A 20,703-nucleotide genomic window follows, 5' to 3' on the forward strand; every position below is an offset into this window, starting at 1 on the left:
TTTAATTTACGTGTGTATGTCTTCCCATATATTCACCTACTTCTTATTTTCTAGGCACTGTAAGTCAATCTGCATAACTTATACCTCCAGTTAAATTAGTTTATTAATTAATTTAGTTTATTAAAATGTCTTTATTATGTCATCTGTAGTTTTACTTTTAAAAGTTTTATATTGCTTTATATTATACTTTGAATAATTTAATTAAAAAAAATTAAAATACAATCAGATGAACTCAGTTACTTGATTTACTAAGAAAAAGAAATGATCTATTTAACTGGAGTTCAAGATGAAGAGTCCGAATAATTGATATTCTGCTGTATTGTAAGTTATAGATACTTTTCAAATGCAGTCAAAATTATTCAGGTTAACAATGATTATGTAATCTTAAATATGATGATGCATGAGAAAATGCTAACTTATGAAGTGATAATTTAATCTGAAATCTTATACATCACTCGACAAATCCTGTAATTTTTTTATTAACAACGCGAATTACTCGATAAGAGAAAGTTTCAACGGAATTATAAGCTTTGTATTAAATTACTAACTTTTTTCGTCGTAAATTGTTTCTATTCTGTCAATCATAACGTAATACGTACGTATTTGTTACAAATGCTTATGAAAAATTTAGAAAAGCAGATAAGTAACGTAAATCAATCCACGATACTCTATCTTCTGGAAATTTTTAATGGGTTGACGATCAAAGTATGTAGTTGAATGGTAAGTGCTTGAAAAATTTCCAGTTTTTATTGTATCTAGTGTATCACAAGTACAATTTCAGCAACGAGAAGATTATCATTTTCTGTTTCAATTTTGTTTCTGTTACAATAGTTTGAACAAAGGAAACGGTGAGTAAAGATATACGGCAATTCGTCACATATATTTTGAGGTATACTAATCAGCATAACATTCTGATTAACATAATTATTAATCTGATTTGATCGATTTTCAGTGCAAGCACAATAAATATTTCAACAAACCACGCTCAAAAATCTCTAATATCTCTAGCTTCAGTACCAAAATATGTTACACAGTAATTCATCACCAGTTTTGTACTGGATGACTTGAGAGTTGCTTGTTTCGTTAGCTAAAGAGAGGACGTATGATGTTTATAACTATTTTTATCGCCTGTTCTATGTTGTGTAGTAGTCTCATATTACAAGGAAATATAATTTTACTCCACTACGTTTCATTATTTCTCACTCATAGCAGGTTTCGCAACAGTTGTAACAAGTTAGTCGATTGGTGCCGTTCTACGAACAGCATTTATTCGCATCTTGTCTCTGTATCGAATTCTGGTTATTTTCACAAAGTTTCAAAATTTTTAATATTATAGTGATCAAATTAGGATAAACATTTATCATAAGATGGTTCCTAAATTTTTCGCGATTAATAATGTATTTAAATCTTCAAAAGCGGATTATTCCGTTTTATTTGTTGTTAAAATTGTCAATCTCATTAAAATATTTATTTTCAGAATTTTATAGTATTTCGATAAATTTCGTAGATCTAGACACAGATATTCTAACAATAGTTCGAAATATTCTTACAGTATTTCAAACTTCTCAGAGATATTAATTTAAATTAGAATTTTCACTATTATACATACTATTGCCTTTAAATAGTCAAGTGAATGCATAACAACATCTCTTATTTTAATAAATATCTAAAAACGCATTATTTTAACAAAAAGTCATAACAGATCCGAAATAACTTTCTTGTGTGAAATGGCTAGTTAATTTTCTGAACATAAAATAAAAACACTCGAATGAAATCCGAAAGTATTAATCTGATGAATTCATAAATCATAAGAAAGCTAAACATCTTCATAGATAATAGTTATTGTGTAAACATGATTTTTATTTTCATTCTCAAGAAGGAATTTCTTAGGACTTTTCTTCTAGAGCGGTAGAATAAAACCAGATCCACTTAATTATACAATTATTTGCCTAGCAAAGTTGAAAATTATGCTGTAGGTTTATTAAAAAATAATTACGATATAATTTTATAGCTTTTATTATCCTACGTAGAAACAACATCATTCGGATAAACATAATTTCAACAATCGTTCTTTCATTGACATTAATAGGAAAAGTTCTATCAAAAATTTAATTGACATACAGAGTTCAGTTAACATAGGTTTCATTAAGAAACCAACAAATGAATCAAATTCATTTTTACACTTTTTCATTTATGTTCTCTGTAAAACTTTAATTCTATTTTCAAAGAAGTTTGGTACTTAATTTTTGTACATTTATAAATATTTCCATCAGCATATCTAAGTTTCAATAATCTCAAAGTTTAAAATATTCATGCAGTTCTTCGAAGGTATTCTTGCTTGAGGACTATTAATGAAGAAAGTAGAGTTTGAATCCATTGATAAACATAGCACCTACACAGCAGTAACATATGAAGAAGAGAAGTGGGAAGTACCAGCAATCTCTGCTAGAAGTTAGGTTCTTAATGATATACCCGAAGGAACGCCGAGGTTCTGTTAAAATGGCGCCAGATCTTCTTTCAGTTCCACCGAGTCCGGATTTAGTGTGTTGACGAGTCATTTCAGAAGTACAATCAGGTCACCTGGAAAATAAAATGGATTAAATTGTAAATAAGTAATACAAGTCGAAAGAAACTATTATTACTAATGTTACGAGATATATTCTTGAAAGTCCTGATTTCCTTTCCATGACAGAGATCTTTTTCTAATTATTAATTAGTGTTTGTGACCTCAAGCATCATTAATAAAGTAAGAACGATATAGCACTAAAAGGGAAGCGTAACGTTAACATATTTTTAATTACATAATTAGATCCATTAAAAGCATACAGTCTTACTGCATTAATATGAAAAGGGAAACAAAAGGAAATATGTATTTAAATAAATGTAGCATACAAATTTATTATTGACTTATAAAACGTCTTCTACAAATGGTCTACATGAAAAGTAAGATAAGCAGGCTTACATTCGTGAGAGCATCAGATACATAAGCTTTAATATGTTAAATGAGTTCAGCTGAAACGTAATTAAATTATATAAATGTTATACCTGCAGAAAGATTAAACAAATATGTTACGATATTTTGTGTAAAGAATGATAAAATTCAATCTTGAATTAATGTTATTTCGAAGCACTCTGTTATATTTTTTCCCTTTCAGACGGGTAGCATATTCAGCCTTGAAAACACACGAATGTTTCTGCCCATTTCAGGGTTCCTATAAATACATAGGATTTTCTGTAAAGCCAATACAAACATAATGTCGGAATTTAATTTTCAGTTGAAGTTGAAATGATTCTCTACAATTATACGTATCTTTTTATTGCTATAATTTCATTCTTGTGTTTTGAAAACATTCAAAGTAACCACAAATGTTTTCACCAATAAGTAAGAAAGACGAAGACACTATCTCTGTGAATAAATCAATCAGCAAGCACATTATTTACTTATTTAACTTAAAAACTTTTGCAAATTATTTTTAATTCCTCTTATGAAGTAAAGAAAGTATTGTAATTGCGAAAAATTTCGGGTATCATATTTCAAGGAAAATAATAATTTTGACCCCTCTCGAATCTATTTAAACGATGTTTCTGTGTGACATCTGTACCTGTACGGACAGAATAAAGGACTCTTTTTTATCCCAAAAGGATCGTAAAATGAATTAAAATGGATCCAGAAGAGACTTTTTTGTGACGTATGTATCTCGTACGACTCAAAAATGACCTTAAGACGCTGAAATTTCGTATATGGGACTGCTATAATATGCTGTTGTGCACCTCCTCTTTTGCTTGCAGTCGGCTGCACCAAACATACCCACTCTGTTCTCTGGCTCAGCTCACTTTCTTTTCTTATATATTGGTAAATTGAGCACTGTTTTGCTCTAAAAGTGATTGAACTATGTTGTTTTTATGTTCTTGTTAAAGTTTTATGCCTTTAGTTAATCAGTATGCAATAGTTGTAGAATTATCAACAATTTAAAAGGGGCGCCAAGCCTAACGAGGCCACCATTTGTTTACATTTGAAACTCTTAGTAGAAAAGTAAATTAAATCAGTTGATTCACCAACTTAAGTGTTTTTTTGCCGAGTGGGGACCAAAAGTTAACTTTCAATTTTGTGCACCGAAATATATGTCTTCCTGCCCGCTGGCCGAATAGTAAAATCTCTAATTTTAATTGTAAAATTTTTTTTAACTGTTTTCAACTATATTGGGTATTTTAGGTTTTACTGTATTTCACATTTTTATTGAAGGTGTTTTGAGATTTAATGTATTTTCGCCTTCCTGCGAAGTTAATTTTAGTATTTATTTAACAATAAATGTGGTATTATAAACAGAAAACATAATAAATGAATTTATAAGGTTATTTGTTCCCTTCTTTCCACATGCCTTCGTGGCGTAACTTGAAAAACGCTCGACGCGTATTCTGGAGGTCCGAAGTTGGAATCACAGCGAAAATATTGCGGTTTTGTCTAGTTTCCTTGCTTCAAAAGATTTGAAAAGTCTGTATTAAGTGACGCCCAAACTAAAAGGGGGTGGACGATAATTCTTTACCATTTGGATTTAATAACTGGTACCCCTAACACCCAGTCGCTCTTAAAAAGGGGGAGTATATAATATTATTTATCCCTCCTTTCCTCAGGCCTTCGAGGTTTAATTAACAGTACACTCGGCACGTATTCAGAAGGGCCGGAGTTCAAATCCCGACTAAGGCATTGCGGATTTCTCCACTTTTCGAGCTTAAAAAAATTCTTAAATGTCCCTATAAGTTAAAATAAAAATACCCAGAAAAAAGGTCAAAAAAGTATAAACGTTACATTTGAAGTTAAATAAAAAAATCATGTGTACGATAGGAAAGTATAATAAATACGAGGAAATTAAAAATTAGAGTATGCTAAAAATTGCGAAGGTTAAAATTTGCTAAAAGGCTAAAAATTACATCTGAAATTAAATAACAGTACATCAAAACGTATATCTGAATAATTACGCTCATAAAATATAACAAATGAGCCAAAATTCAAAATATGCTGAAGATCGCAACCGTCAAAAAGTAAGAAAGAATTGGAAAATTACATTTAAATAAAATAATAGAATGGAACGCGTATTTGAATAATTGCGCTCCTAAAATATAAGTTAAAATTAAGAGCATGCTGGCAATTATGAAAGATAGTCTGTGTAAAATGAAACAAAATGATAAAAATTAGTAATATTAAGAAATAAATGTCATTGTGAACAGAAGATACAAGTGAAAAGTGAAATTAAAAGTATTGAAATTCCATCCGCAGGGAATGTTTTTTTAAAATATGCGATAATAATTAAAAATTTACATCTAACATTATTTCCCTGAGAATTAATCAATAAATTTGGAAATAATAAGAGCGGAAACCTTTAAGGGTAGATTTGGATAGAAATTACGAAATAACATATATATAAAGAAAAATACAAGTTTCAACTGGTAAAAATTTGAGTTAAAAGTAATAACTGAAATTATCCCCGGTAAATTTATTTATAAATAAAAGATAATTTCTTATCAAAAGATTTCTTTTATCACGATCACACTATCTTTGTCAGTCAACTGACTGCCTGTTGTACCACGCTCCGCCTACGAACTTGCGCATTGGGCCACCTGACGCAGAACCGGTACTTTCCTACTACTGATGTTTTTAATGTTGTGATAACAATGATGGCTTAAGGATGAGATAGCAATCACTTAACCCTATTGAAGCGAGACCAGTTCCTCCAACATTCTCCCATCATATAGTATTACCCATTTCCCCTTCTGCATGAAAAAAAAAAAAAAAAAAAAAAAAAAAAAAGGTAACATTAATGCTTTTCAAAATATTGCTGTTATCCATTATCTCATAAACCCTCCTTGTTGCTGGTCTGTATTGAAAGAGGTTTCCGAAATGTTAAAACAACTAAGGGTTTATGCGTTTTATATTTAGAAACATATAATTAAATACTTAGTAACAACTGTATTGTAAACAACTGTATTAATTCATGCACGAACTGAATTTTCGTTGCAACGATAAACAAGTGATTTAGAAAGTTGAAACAAATTAATAAATATTATGAAACTTTCCAGATCGATAAAATAAAACTAGTTGCAGAAAACTTTTCCAAAATCTTCCAAAAATGCCCCACATACTAATCCAGTCATTAATAAAAATAATCATACAACAATAATACGGTTTGAATGGATCTCCTTCAAGTTGCATGATAATGACACTTAAATCTTTGCTGCTCTGTTTCATTCGGTTTACGAAATCGTAAGTTCTAGTTACAAAAAGAGTTTCCTGACTAATGTAAGTATGAAAAATAATTGTTGTTTACGTGAACTTATCTCAGGTATAGAAAGAATATATTACCTCACTTTAAATTTTATTTTATTCCTTTTTGATCATTGTAAACTAATAAGTTACGTAACATGTGCATTAAACAAATTATATTCTTATTTATTTCTGTTTCGTCTCGTTTAAACTTTAGAAAACTGAGGATTTATGTTTATAATTGCAATTAAACATTTAAATGCATGTTTCAAGAGTCTAATGTATTATATTGCATCATGGAAATGAATTTAATTAGAAAGAAGAGAAATAGAAAATGCTTTAAAAAATTTCAAAATTATATAAATAAAAATGAAAATATTAGCCGCAGACCTTATTACAAGAAAAATACAAAAATCAGACTTTCAAAGCTAAAAGTCTAGCGCTAACGCAGCTAAGATTAATTAAATTAGTAATGACAGATTATTCCTTAGGAAAAAATAGAGTAAAAAGGAAGTAATTAGAAAACTGTTGCAAAATAGAAATTAATGATAGAAATTGATTTAGTTAAGAATTCATTTAGAACAAACCTTTTAAAAACTAATAATATTTATTGTTGATTCCATGGGACGGCTTAACATGCCATTATCACAACTATCACTTTTAAAACTTCACTTGTGTTCACCTTTTTCTTTGTTTTGGGAAGTGAAGCTTCACTTTACATACGGTATTTCTGTTTGCATGGACTGCATAGTACATGTGTTACTATTAATGTAAGTTTTAAGTTTAATCCATGGTTTGGGAATACTCATAAATATTTACTACCTATATACTTTAATGTTAATTAATGTTTCGGTGTACGCCGTTTCAGGTTAAGAAGCATTTCGTGGAAATACTCTACTTTTGTAAATGAGGGGAATTGTACCTTTCTTTCATTTTCAATAAGTTTTCAAATTTCAATAAGTTTATAAAGTTTTAACCAATTCATCGCACTAGTCTTCATTTATTAATACTCTAACTAAAATATTTATTTTAGCTTTGCGTTTACTGTTTTGTATAAGTTGAGTTGGTTGTTGACTATAGAAAAAGAGAAAATTTATCTCATTCATTTGATTTCGTTTATTTATTTACGAAAAACCACTCGAGGGCTATTTGCTTACACACGTTATACATTGCGAAACCCACAAAAACGCCCATATAGCCAGCTCGTTCCCGAGGACCCAACTACAACTTTACTCTCAGCCGCTGGTGGGCCCCTATTCATTTGAATTAGTCCCTTTTTCCAGAAAATAAGATTAGTCATTACTCAATAACACGCCCTGTGATACTGAATATCTGTCCTGAAACTTGTAAGGATCCTAAGTTTTACTAACGTTTATTTTATTTTAAATCTTTACTATCACTTCTTATTTTCTACTTCCGGCCAGAATTAAAAGCTTTAACTTATTTATGCAAATTTGTCTTGCTAACGCCAAGTACTTAAGTCGTGGCTTTTTGACAAGCAAGAGAGAGGAAGGAGCTATTAGAAGCAGGCCGCTTGCCATAGTAGTTTTACTCGGTTGCTGGTTGCCTTCAAGGCCAGAGGTTTAATCTTCTTGATAATTTTAAACGTATCGTAGTGTTAGCAGTTTTCTGTACTACATACGGCTTTTTGTTAATATACGGACAATCTTGGAGTGAGGCACTTGTTCGATTAATCCAAAGTTAGTTTAGTTAGAGATTAGTTAATATTTTTATATTCTTACGTTCAGACCACAAGTAGTTGGTCTCTGTATTCCGAAGTCCGGAAATCATTGTAAAGAGAGAAAAATAAAGGGTTTCGTATACCCTTCCTGTGTGTATTGTCTACTTCCCAAATTTATTGAACATAGCTTTAGTAAGCTCCCTGTTCCGAGTCAGGGCAGTTAATGTTCCCTAAGCAAGTAAGGAAAAAACAGAACCTGATAGTGGCGCCCGACGAAGAAGAATAACCATGGCCGAGTTTCAAGAAGAAACTGTGCTGCCTGCAGAAGCGGCTCAGAATCCAGAAATGCCAGCTGCCGCCCTGGAAGGATTTGGTTACATCGTCCAGACCATGCGCGCATCGATGAAACCAGAAGCAACATTCAATGGAAACTCACCGGTAACCAGTTTTTTGGAAAAATAGGATGACCACTTCATGCTGTATCCAGTGCATGAGTTCCAGAAAGTCACCTTAGCTACCAGCGCTTTGAGGGGCCAAGCGCTTAATTGGTTCAAATGTATAGGCAGAAGCCTCTTGGGTCAAGCGGGAAGTCCCACCTATACTTACGAAAATTTTAAGACTGCCTTAGTAAAAGCCTTCCCTGTCGTAAGAGATCGTGCAAGATTAGAAACGGAACTCTTCAGCATATACCAGAAACGAATTGAAAATCTTTCAAGCTTTATTTTAAGAAAAAATCACGTCTTCAAACTCTTGTATGGAAACCGTCCGGATCCTGAGATAATTCAAGTGATTTTACCGAGGTTACTTCCCCAAGTACAAGACTTTATTGAATTAAGGAATCCGACTACACTGGAAAAGTTATTTGAGCTAGCAATTCAGTTTGAAAGTAGAAGAACGGCGGACATTGAAAGAAGACGCCAGTATGAGCAACGAAGACAATTTGGTGCGCCAAGACCACAGCAAAGTCAAGAACACGGCTACAGAAGCAAAGCGAATCAGTGGGCAAGGAAACCCGAGCATTCCAAAACAGCCGGCGAACGTCGACAGTTCAATAGAAAGCCACAAAAAAAGTCTGAAGGCCAGTGGAAAAAGAAGGAAAGCATGGAAAGAAAAAAAGATTTAAACTAAAACGGATTTCTGCTGACGGGAGGGTGCGGAAATCCGAAGGCCAAGAAAACCCCTCTTCCTTCAAGTTAAATACAGTGATGGTGAAAAATTTGACTCTTCCAAATATTGAAGTGTTGGTGAATAACATCCCGGCCACCGCACTCCTGGATACAGGCGCGCAGTGTTCCTGTGTGGTAGAAGATTTTTTAGGAAGTATTTCCGTAAATACCGCATATATAATTCGGATAATACGAGAGTGTTAGCTGCGCAGGGAGAAAGATGCAAGTGCATAGGTAAATTACCGTTGTACATTCGTATCAAGGACGAGCAAGTAAAGATTATGTTTTTTATCGTAAAGAATTTGCAAGCACATGTCATCTTAGGGATAGATTTTCTTTCAGAGGCAGAAGCAACGCTGGATTTTAACGAAGCGTCCCTTAAGCTGACGATGAAACCAGTTCGAGAAGAAAAAAAAGAACCACCAACGTTAAACCTCGACCACCTGCCTAAGGAAGAGCAACAAAAAATTCGACAAGTGGTAAGTGAATTTGCTTCGTTATTTAGTGATATTCCCGGATTTACTCAAGTATCGACTAACCATAGTATCGACACCGGAGATTCACTGCCAGTTCGCCACAAACCATACCGATATGATATGAATAAAGAAAAAATTATAGAGTGGCACATTCGAGATATGTTACGTAAAAAGATCATAACGCCCATCTCAAGTAGTTATGCTAGCCCGGTTGTGTTATGTAAGAAAAATAATGACTATCCGGTAACACATCCAAAAAGGTGGCGTTATGCAATTGACTATCGTAAATTAAACTCCATGACTAAATATCCGGTATATCCGTTACATATTATCGAAGAAATTCTAAGGAACATAACTTCTACCAAATACATGACTACTTTAGACTTAACGACTGGTTAATTTCAAATAGAGTTTAGACCGGAAGATGTGCCTAAGACTGCTTTTATAACCAAGTCTGGCACTTATGCATTCCTGCGTATGCCGTTTGGCCTTTCAGGGACACCGGCAACATTTCAGCTATGTATGGACATTGTGCTAAGGCCTGTTCTTGGAAAGTCCACATTTATCTATTTAGACGATATCATTATTACTAGTGATAATCTGGACCAACATGTACAGGATTTAAGACAGGTGTTTTCATTATTAAATGAGGCCGGTCTAAAAGTTAATGTCGAAAAGTCCAAATTTGCAGCCCCTGAATTAAACTACTTAGGTTACAAAATATCTGAGAAAGGAATCGAGACAGACGAATCAAAAATAATCGCTGTGCAAAAGTATCCGCCGCCAAATACGGCGAAGAAGCTCTCTTCTTTTCTAGGACTTTGTTCATATTATAGGTCCTTTATAAAAGATTTTGCAGCTATTGCTGAACCATTGTTAAAATTAAAAAGGAAAAAGGCAAGATTCTCGTGGACGGTCGAAGCCAATAGTGCTTTCGAAAAATTAAAGCAAGCATTAACGCAAGCCCCTGTTTTGAAATTTCCTGAAAATGATGAGAATTTAGAAATCTTAGCAGATGCTTCGGATTATGCGGTGGGAGCGGTACTTTCCCAAAATCAGCAGCCCGTGGCATTTTTTAGTCGAACTTTAAATCAAACACAAAGAAATTATTCCGCGACTGAGAGAGAGGCACTTGCAGTTCTGTTAGCAGTGCAAAAGTTCCGAGTCTATTTTGGAAGGGCGCCAATAACAGTGTATTCTGATCATGCGGCGGTAACTAGATGGTACTCAGGGAAAAACTTATCCCCAAGGTTAATAAGATGGGCACTCAAGTTACAAGAGTATAATCTGGTAATCAAGCACACCCCCGGAAAGGAAAATATCGTAGCAGATGCAGAATAAAAATCCAGAATAAAAATAGATGAAGAAGGTAATACTGTAAAGGTGGCAATACTCACAGCATGTACGATGAATTCCCGAGAAACTGTAATAACCGAACTGGGTAAGGATCCTGAATTTAAAAACATTTATGAGTATTTAAAGGATCCTGAAAATTTTAGCCACCAAGATATTGTGGCGATAAGAAATAGGGCGGCCCATTACGAACTAATAGATGGTCTATTATTTTATACAAAAACTACGAATTCCAACAACGAATTTCGACCTGTTATCTCAGCTAGTCTTAGATTAAATGCACTGCAGAAGTTACACGACTGCCCATTAGCTTCTCATGCTGGTATTCGAAAAACCATCCAACGCGTACGCGAAGCAGTTTATTTTCCTGAACTGCAAAAGTTAACAAGGGCGTATGTCCAGTCCTGCCCAACATGTCAAGCAGTTAATTATATTAATTTCCGCCCGGCCGGGTTTCAAAATAGCATTAAATCCGAATTTCCAAATGAAATAATTGGCATCGATTTATTGGGCCCTTTCCCAAAAAGTCAGTTAAATAAAAGTCGGTATCTCCTTGTTATGGTTGATCATTTTTTTAGTAAGTGGACCGAAATTGTTCCCTTAAAACGAGCCCCCGCGAAATTAGTTACTGATTCTATTTTAAATAAATATATTTTAAATTACGGGGCGCCCCTAAAAGTTATATCGGATAATGGTCCTCAATTTGTAAGTAATATATTTGAAGACATGTGCCAAAAACTGGGCATACGTTATTTAAAAATGGTCCCGTATCGGCCGCAATTATACATAGCGGAACGGGTCAATAGAAATATAGTGAAAATTATCCGTAGTTATGTTAAAAATTTTCATAAAAGCTGGGATAACTACGTCAATGAATTAGCTTTTGCCCTTAGGACCGCAAAACATGATACGACGGGCAAAACTCCTGCTGAGTTATTTTTAGGCAGAAAGATTATAACGCCGTTAGATAAACTATTTTATGTTCAACAAAGAGCCCCGGAATTTAAAATGGGCGATATAGAAAAATTAATTAAAGAAGCAAAAAAGAACACTGAAGTAGCACAGAGAAAACAGAAACTTTATTATCATATGAAACGACGGGGAGTAACTTATAAAGTAGGAGATGAAGTGTTAAAAATTAAGCATTCACTTTCTTCAGCACCAGAAGATAAAACTGCCAAGTTTTTTCCACGATTTGAAGGACCATATGTCATAGAAAAAATAACTCAGGCTGTAGTGGTGTTAAAAGCCAGGAATGGTGAAACATGCTCCGCAAACATTGACCAGATAAAACCATTCTATAATCGTAATAAAATGCAAATATTTAAAGATCTTTTGCAGGATACGGCACGGCAGGCACTGCAGGCACAAGCTTCAGAGGTGGAACAACGACAATCACAAGGGCAGGCCATTAGGAGGCTGGAGCAATTGAAAAGAAAGTTTCCTCGCTGGAAAATTGAAGGTAACAAGAAAAAGAAGCCGTTCCACCGACCAGAAAAGAGAGAGCACGACCACCCCCAGAATGAAGAAGGGAGAAGTACGACGAATGCAAAGAGAGCCAGGAGAAATAACGACAACTATAACCCGGCTCCCAAACGGAAAATCTACGCATCGGATAGGAGTCTACGCAGGAAATGTCGACGAATTGATGAAGGAACACCAGCTGCGGAGGCAAAGAAACAAGGAAAATTTGAACAGCCAGCAACGAGATCCAAGCAGGAACGAGAGAGAGTTGTCCCGGTTCTGCCAAGACCAGCTGCCATCAAACGGCCAACACCACAGGCAGAGGCTAAAAAGGTCTTCAAGGGTGACCGCACTGGAAGGAAAAGAAAGCTCATGGAGGAAGGAACTGAAGGGCGAACCCGCACAAGAAGGAAGATAAACCAAACCGTAATCTTCGCTACCTTCCAGGACTGGGCAGAAAAAAGGATGTCCGAATATCACAAAGATAAGTAAAACTTTATGTTACTTTGAAACCTTAAGTTAATCTTTCATTCTTACTGCAAGTGGCAGAATTCAAGACGTTTTACCTCATGTGAGGTCTACCTTTATCGCCAAAAAGGTGAGAAATGAGTTGTTACCTATTTTGGTATTATGTTTTTCAATTACTCGCGAGTAAAACTAAAATTAATGTATATTAGGAATGTGTAAATACTTGAATATTTTAAAAGCATTGATAATCTTTGAGAAAGGTACCTTAAGAAAATTGTAAAAGTTATTGTATAAAATTTTATTTAAAAGATTCTGGCAAGAAAGAAGTTTTAGTCTGAAAGACTTTTGAAATGTAGTATTTCAATGTAGAAGAATTGGCACTTGCTTGGAAAAGAATAGAAGTTAACAATGTACTACTAATGCATGTTTTAAAATGCGTAAAATTAACGGCATGTTAATATGTCCTTATATACAATGTGAACTGTTATTTTAAACGTTAAGAAATACTGTGATATGTTAAAAGTGAAAGTAATGCTAAAAATTTTAACTTATTCGTGTGACTGTAAAAAGAGCATATTATTGTGAATATGTGTTAAAGGTTGAATGAATGTAGTTAGGCTCTCTGACGCTACACTTCAGAGTTAGCCACTTTTCAGAATAGTACCTCAGGGTTTAGAGATGAATATAAGGTGTGTTCTGAGGTCTTGTTATGTTGAATTTTAACACGTTAGTGTTTTGATTGCAGGCGATAGTGTTGAACACTTGTACATAAACACGTTCGTATTTGGTGTTTTCCTTTACAACACATGTCAGAGAGCACGGGGAGATAATTATATAACGTCATGAATGAAATAAGAATGTTAAAACAGAAATATAAGTATTCATGTTACTTGCCATTTAATTGTGTAACATTTCATTAAACTAGTTTTCCTTCCAGAGATTTCAACTAAGAACTCCTGTTTAGAGGCAGTACAGATGAAAAGTAATTGTCCAAGGAGTTGATAATGTAAAAACGACTTTTTTTAAATTTCTAGTTTCTAGTGAGAAATGTTTGTAAATGATTGGCCTCGCGTTAGATTCTAGAGCTAAAAGTTTTCAAGAAGGTCGTTTTAGACCTCAGTTTCAAACTAATTAACTCTGGCGGGAAGTATGTAAGGATCCTAAGTTTTACTAACGTTTATTTTATTTTAAATCTTTACTATCACTTCTTATTTCCTACTTCTGGCCAGAATTAAAAGCTTTAACTTATTTATGCAAATTTGTCTTGCTAACGCCAAGTACTTAAGTTGTGGCTTTTTGCCAAGCAAGAGAGAGGAAGGAGCTATTAGAAGCAGGCCGCTTGCCATAGTAGTTTTACTCGGTTGCTGGTTGCCTTCAAGGCCAGAGGTTTAATCCTCTTGATAATTTTAAACGTATTGTAGTGTTAGCAGTTCTCTGTACTACATACGGCTTTTTGTTAATATACGGCCAATCTTGGAGTGAGGCACTTGTTTGATTAATCCAAAGTTAGTTTAGTTAGAGTTTAGTTAATATTTTTATATTCTTACGTTCAGACCACAAGTGGTTGGTCTCTGTATTCCGAAGTCCGGAAATCATTGTAAAGAGAGAAAAATAAAGGGTTTCGTATACCCTTCCTGTGTGTATTGTCTACTTTCCAAATTTATTGAACATAGCTTTAGTAAGCTTAGTTGCTGTTAAATGCTTTAGGGTTAGAATTATAGTTAATATAATATTCCTCAAAATAAAATCAATCATGTTTGGGCAAGTTTAGAGAAATACAGAAATAAAACTTTGATTTAATCTCGTAAAGTTTATGCAAATAAGAAATACCTTATTGCTGTTAAATGCTTTAGGGTTAGAATTATAGTTAATATAATATTCCTCAAAATAAAATCAATCATGTTTGGGCAAGTTTAGAGAAATACAGAAATAAAACTTTGATTTAATCTCGTAAAGTTTATGCAAATAAGAAATACCTTATTGCTGTTAAATGCTTTAGGGTAGAATTATAGTTAATATAATATTCCTCAAAATAAAATCAATCATGTTTGGGCAAGTTTAGAGAAATACAGAAATAAAACTTTGATTTAATCTCGTAAAGTTTATGCAATAAAAGTACCCCCCCCCCTCTCCGAAAAAAAAGAAACGGCAGTTTTGTGGTTTGGGCCTTGATTTATGGGATTGATTACGGATGATTTTGATTTGCGATTTACCAATCACAGATAAGAATTATTTCTGCATTCTTGTAGTTGCCTTAAGAATATTTGCAACTAAAGCACCGATCAATATATAACAAAACGTACTCTAAATCTTAAGTTTCAACTGATTTCTAAACACATTTAATAAAAAATAATAAACAAAATTCCTTGTGAATAACTAGATTCGATTTCGATTTTAATGATTTTTAGTGGATGTATTCCCATTGTTACGGTGGGAATGTTACTTCCATGTGCTCATCTAATAATCATTTGAGTGCAGCTGAAATCAAATGAGAGATACAAAGACTAGAGGTACTCACGATCACTAAATTAGTTTTTAATGGCTTTACCTCTCAGTTACACGGCACTTGTTAATTGTTTCCAAAGTCATGAACTTTTCTTTTGTTTATTTTAGTATTACAAATGTAATGTGTCTTCTCATAATTAAGTCAAGATATAGGGTACAATAAAAAAATAATAAAATAAGATTCTTAATGAGATGTTTACCAAGTAAGTACTAGATAACAGCAAATAAAACTAAGGGTATTAAAATTAGAATAACATACAAATGATTTCAAAATTTATTTCTAATTTTCTTCGTTTTAAAACCTTTTAGAAAAGTTAGAAAATTTCTATATGATTTATTCCAAGATACATTGAATTAATAAATGAATACAATTCACTACCCTGCACCGACACAGCTTCACAGATTGTACAGCTTTAAACGACCTTGAAAAATGAATGAATACTGACATTTTTCTCCATGTGTCTATGACTGTTGCTTAATACTCACTATATTAAACGACTCAGCAATGCTTCATAATACTTAAATCATTTGCTTCATTTTGTTTAATGTTTCTCTTTTCATGAAACATTCTACAAGAAATTTAATTGAAAGCAATTATTATTTGATTTCACAATAAAAGCTGAGTTTATATACATGAATGTAAGAAATGATTTAACATAAAAACGACCTGCGTGTAACATAACATATTCTCTCTCCCCTCATTTATAACATGAATATGAGTCCGTTTTCCTCAGAATGTTCTCCACGATGACATCTTTCTTCGAGTAGATACTTCTCGCACATTCTGTCATAATCAAATAATCAACCAATCTACCAACACTTGTCCTGTGCAAATATTTTGCGTAATTATATACGAGTAAATTTTACAGATCAATTTAAAGATGGAATCAATTTAAAGAATCGTGGCGTGTTGCAAACTGACAAATTTTAAGAAGGATATTTGATTATTTTGTTTTTCCTTTTTGAGATAGTGAATCTGAGAAATACACTGGTTATATTTTGCAAACTTTTAACACTTTATCTTATTCTATGCAAATTTCTCTTCTTTATTAAAGAAACAATAGTTTAGAAGACTTATATCTAAGAATAAAACAATATCACCGGTACTGAAACAAATACAGGAAACTTATAAGATTTCATCATTTACAAAGATTCTTTTACTAAAGCAATGTGCACAGCAAAGATCTTTTTGAGTATTATTGTTATAGCTAAATACTAAACTTTTAAATTCAATGCAAATATCACACATCAAACTTCTGTTAATCGGAATCATCATTAGTTCGATATTTTAAACGAGCAAACTTTACAAATATTTAAATTTCTCGAAACGTTTTACGAGCAAATACTGGGGTTAAAATTGAGTTAATATTTTAAAAGAAAATAGAAAGTAATACATAAAGAAGTAAAACATTCCTTTTTTTCTCTAGATTTAGGATTTTTCTAGTATCTCCGGATTTAAATTATGTTTGAATTCAACAAGAAAATTGTAAAAAAACAATTTAAACTGTTTTGAAATTCATCCATTTCATACGACACGATCAATAAGTTTTATTAGTGATACACTATCGACACTTGAACTATATAATCATTACTATAAATATTTCAGAATGTAACACAGAGCTTATAGACTCTCCATCTTAAATCTAGTTTTCGATGTGGCATTCGTTGTAGTTATTCAACATGATATTTTGAAAAACAAATTTGGAAAAAAAACATATTTTGAAAAAACAAAAACATCTGCCGATGTGCAAAATTATTGCATATCGGCAGAAGCTTCAACCAGAAACGAAAGAAGACATCAAAACAACTTCACTGCGGTATTATTTAAGCGAAAAAAGTAGTGAAATGCATAATAATATATTACAGATTGTTGAGTTGCTGGAAAGTAATACTATAAGCTTTTGTTTCAGACATGCATCCGAATTAAAATATAATGAAAACTATCATGTAGCATGCAAAGATTTTAGGGGCGTCAACAAGAGGCAAAGATGTTTCTGATATCGGGTTTTATATTCTGTTTGATCCAAAAAAAAAAAAGTATTTTCTCAGTTATATTAAATATAAGTCATGTATACATTTCGCCATCTTGTACTTATAGCACTTAAGAATTATATAACAGCTTCAATAGGCTCACTAAAATTTACTATTTCTAAAAACCTAAAGATAAAAGATATATTCATAATTATAAATATTTCTCTGTCCTTTAACGAAGGTATCTCTCCCTTTAAGCGGACAACCCTTCGTTTCATTGCCATAATCAAATAAACGAACTATAATGTCTCTGTCTTTTAAAGAAAACTGTCGGTACACTTTTCTATTCTGGGCCTAACATACTTGAACATATGCATAGCTAAGGAGTGGAACAAGGCGCGAGCTTGGTATTGCATTATTACAAGCGTAACTTTACATATTCATAACATTACACCTGGTGATGAAGTGGGAAGCAGCAGATATGTTATCGAAACTGAAATAAGCATGAGAAGAGCGAAGATAATGCGATTAATATTAGATTAAAAACAGTGAAATTGCCATATTTCTTAATAAGAAGATGTTATCTCTTTATTGCTATTGGTTTAGTGAAGGTTTCCATTTAACTTTAAATTAATAAAATATGTTATCTTCACTTTTCCATTATGAAAGTGTATACTTTGTTAGATTTATGTAAAGACAAGAATCATGTGACGTGAGTTGAATTAGAAATGACAGATCTCAGCAAAATTTGTTATGAGCATATTGGTATTATTAGGATAGAAAGAGGAAATAACCGATTAAAAATATTATAGGGGAAATTAAAACTTTATCTTGCATTTATCTAATTGTCTGTCTGTTTATGTATTTGCATTACTGGACTCAGTAAATAGCTAAATAGCAGTGGACCACACAAAGGAAAAAAAGAACATACAGATAACAGTTTAAGTTAAAAATACCTTTCAGTAATATTTCTGTTTACCTCATAAGTGTCAGGGAATAAAAATATAGCTCTTAAAATTAATATATTTTTAAGAATTGATGTAGATTGCTTTAATAAGTAATTAAAGATTACTTCGTTGGATTTAAGATGTTGTAACAGAAGCTGTTTAAGAAGCTGTATATAGGGTAAAACGAAACATGCATCTAGCACAAAATTCGCACACAGTTTTGTTTTGGTAATATTATTTGTCTCCTCCTCATAAAATTTAACAGTTTAAAGAAAAAAGCTAAAATATTTAAAAATTTATTAGTAATTGTACAATTTAAAAATTTTAGTTTTCTAACCTTTTATTTATACAGAAATTTAAATACTTTTTTATTCTACTTGCTTCCATGTATCTTATTAATATTAATGACGTAAAAATTTAAAACGATTACTATGGCAAAAAGTTTGAAAACTGGAATAAATAAGAGTTTGCCCTAAAAATAGGAGATTTCTTTGAATTGTTTCAACAATCTTTTATGTTCACTAAATCAGTTGTTTAATTATATTAATAATTACTTTACAGCAGCAATTTCATTAAAAGATTAATATCTAAACCAGATAATTCTTAAAAAGTTAAAAATATTTATAAAAGGAAGACAATAATACATTAATTTGGAACATTCCAGTAAAACTTCCAGAATTCACCTTTCAGTTATGCCCACGTTTAAGCACACCTTGAAAGCAATAATCCTAGAATCTGCATTACTGAAATTGGAAGACTATTTTCCTTCTTTAATGGTACAATACAGATAAGGATAATAATTTTGTTTACCTCAGAATTGTTTGGAATATTTCGGTATCTTTATTATTTATTGTAAGACTTATGTTAAAATGTGTATCTTATCTTAATATAAAATCATGGTGACAACTTCTATGATTTCTTAAATAGAATATGAATATACTCACAGATAATTGTTTATATAATACATTTAGTTCGATGTTGTATAGAAATTTGACGTAAGTATTATTTAATTTTATTTATTATCAACTATAAATTTATTCATGAGGTTTTAGGATTGAAACCTCCCCTTACTAAAAAAATTCGAAAACTGTTTTCATTAGACCAGTTAAATGGTTAAGATCTGAGAAGTTCTACGCTGAAAATAGTAGTAAATATAAAACACTCTTCCTAATTCCTGTATAAAGCAACTCTGTAGTTATTACGTAAAACATAAATAATAAGTTTAAAATAAATAGAATATATAAATTCATAAATATTTATAAGTAAAAATTGACTGTTTTCTCGGAAATCCATTTCGCTACTTAGGCTGTTATACATTGTTTAGCTCATGTTTAAACAAAGTCCTGTTAATAACAAAAAAAAAAAAAAAATCTATCACAGATGAATACTGAATAACTTAAGAGTTCTTCGAAGAGAATAATTAAACGACTTATGTACGCTTGAGTAATATCGAGAGAGAGGGAACACTTCACTTACGGTAGACAGCTGAGGTAGAAACAGCCGCAACAAAGTAGCTCCTCTCGTTCTGTCTCTTTGAGAATAGTTTAATGCACAAGTTCTCATTTTGTTCAGCCGCTAGCAGCATCGATGATTCAAGATGGCGGAGTGTGTTTTGTTCTCGTCCAATAAAATTCTTCTGTCCGTTTTTATGGTCAAGGCCGTTCGTTCGCTTTTTTCCATGTTTTCCGCCAAATGCATGATCTGATTCAAGCTAGCGCTTAATATGATACAATTCAGTTGAAACGAAAACAATTTTTTTAGACCGTAAACAAAATATTTTGGGAGGGACGGTTTAGGTAATATATTTTACGATTTTTATGATGGGAGTAGTTATTGGTGTCAGGTTAACTTTAAATAAGAAAATAAGACAATGCTTTACTTGTATTTACAAGTGGGACAAATTCTAGATTTTCTAAAACCTTTAACCGAATTTTGGGTTTCTCTTAACATAATAATAATAATAATAAAAGCTTTACTTATTTCTAATAACTATTAATTAAAACAAAGTTATTTGAAATCTGCCTTTATAAATTTCTTTAATAAAAAACAAGTTAAAAACATAGCTTTAAAAAGTACGTTTTATATACTAAGCGATACAAATACAAATTTAGGAAATAAAATACTTGAATAAAATTCTTAAATTTTGAGATTCACTTTCTTAATATAGTTTTTAAAGTATTTGAGTAACAGATGAAATTATATACAGAAGCATTGTAAATCAAAATATAGAGATGACAAGATTATTTCAGAAGCTAAACATAGATAAAACGCCAAACACGGAATGCTAATATTTCTCCAAGAAATTAAGAAAAATCGAAGATTTGTTTATTTTAAGAAGAAAAACCTTTAATGAACTTATTTGAGAAAACTGGCATTGAGTAAACTGTTGTGGACTCAGCCTCGTTCGTTTTTT

General features: G+C 32.1%; 1 long non-coding RNA gene across 1 annotated transcript; it reads right to left on the reverse strand.

Annotated features, from left to right (window-relative positions):
* Window positions 1-2,000: 2,000 nt before the first annotated feature.
* On the reverse strand, window positions 2,001-19,990 carry LOC118198936 (uncharacterized). The gene is made up of 2 exons (XR_004759870.2): window positions 19,767-19,990; window positions 2,001-2,580 (listed from the first exon to the last, which is right to left on the reverse strand). It is a non-coding gene; the product is annotated as an uncharacterized LOC118198936 (long non-coding RNA).
* Window positions 19,991-20,703: the final 713 nt, after the last annotated feature.

Source organism: Stegodyphus dumicola, chromosome 6, assembly GCF_044657685.1.
Source record: "Stegodyphus dumicola isolate Sdum_Otavi_A_Nest chromosome 6, ASM4465768v1".
Taxonomy (NCBI): domain Eukaryota; kingdom Metazoa; phylum Arthropoda; class Arachnida; order Araneae; family Eresidae; genus Stegodyphus; species Stegodyphus dumicola.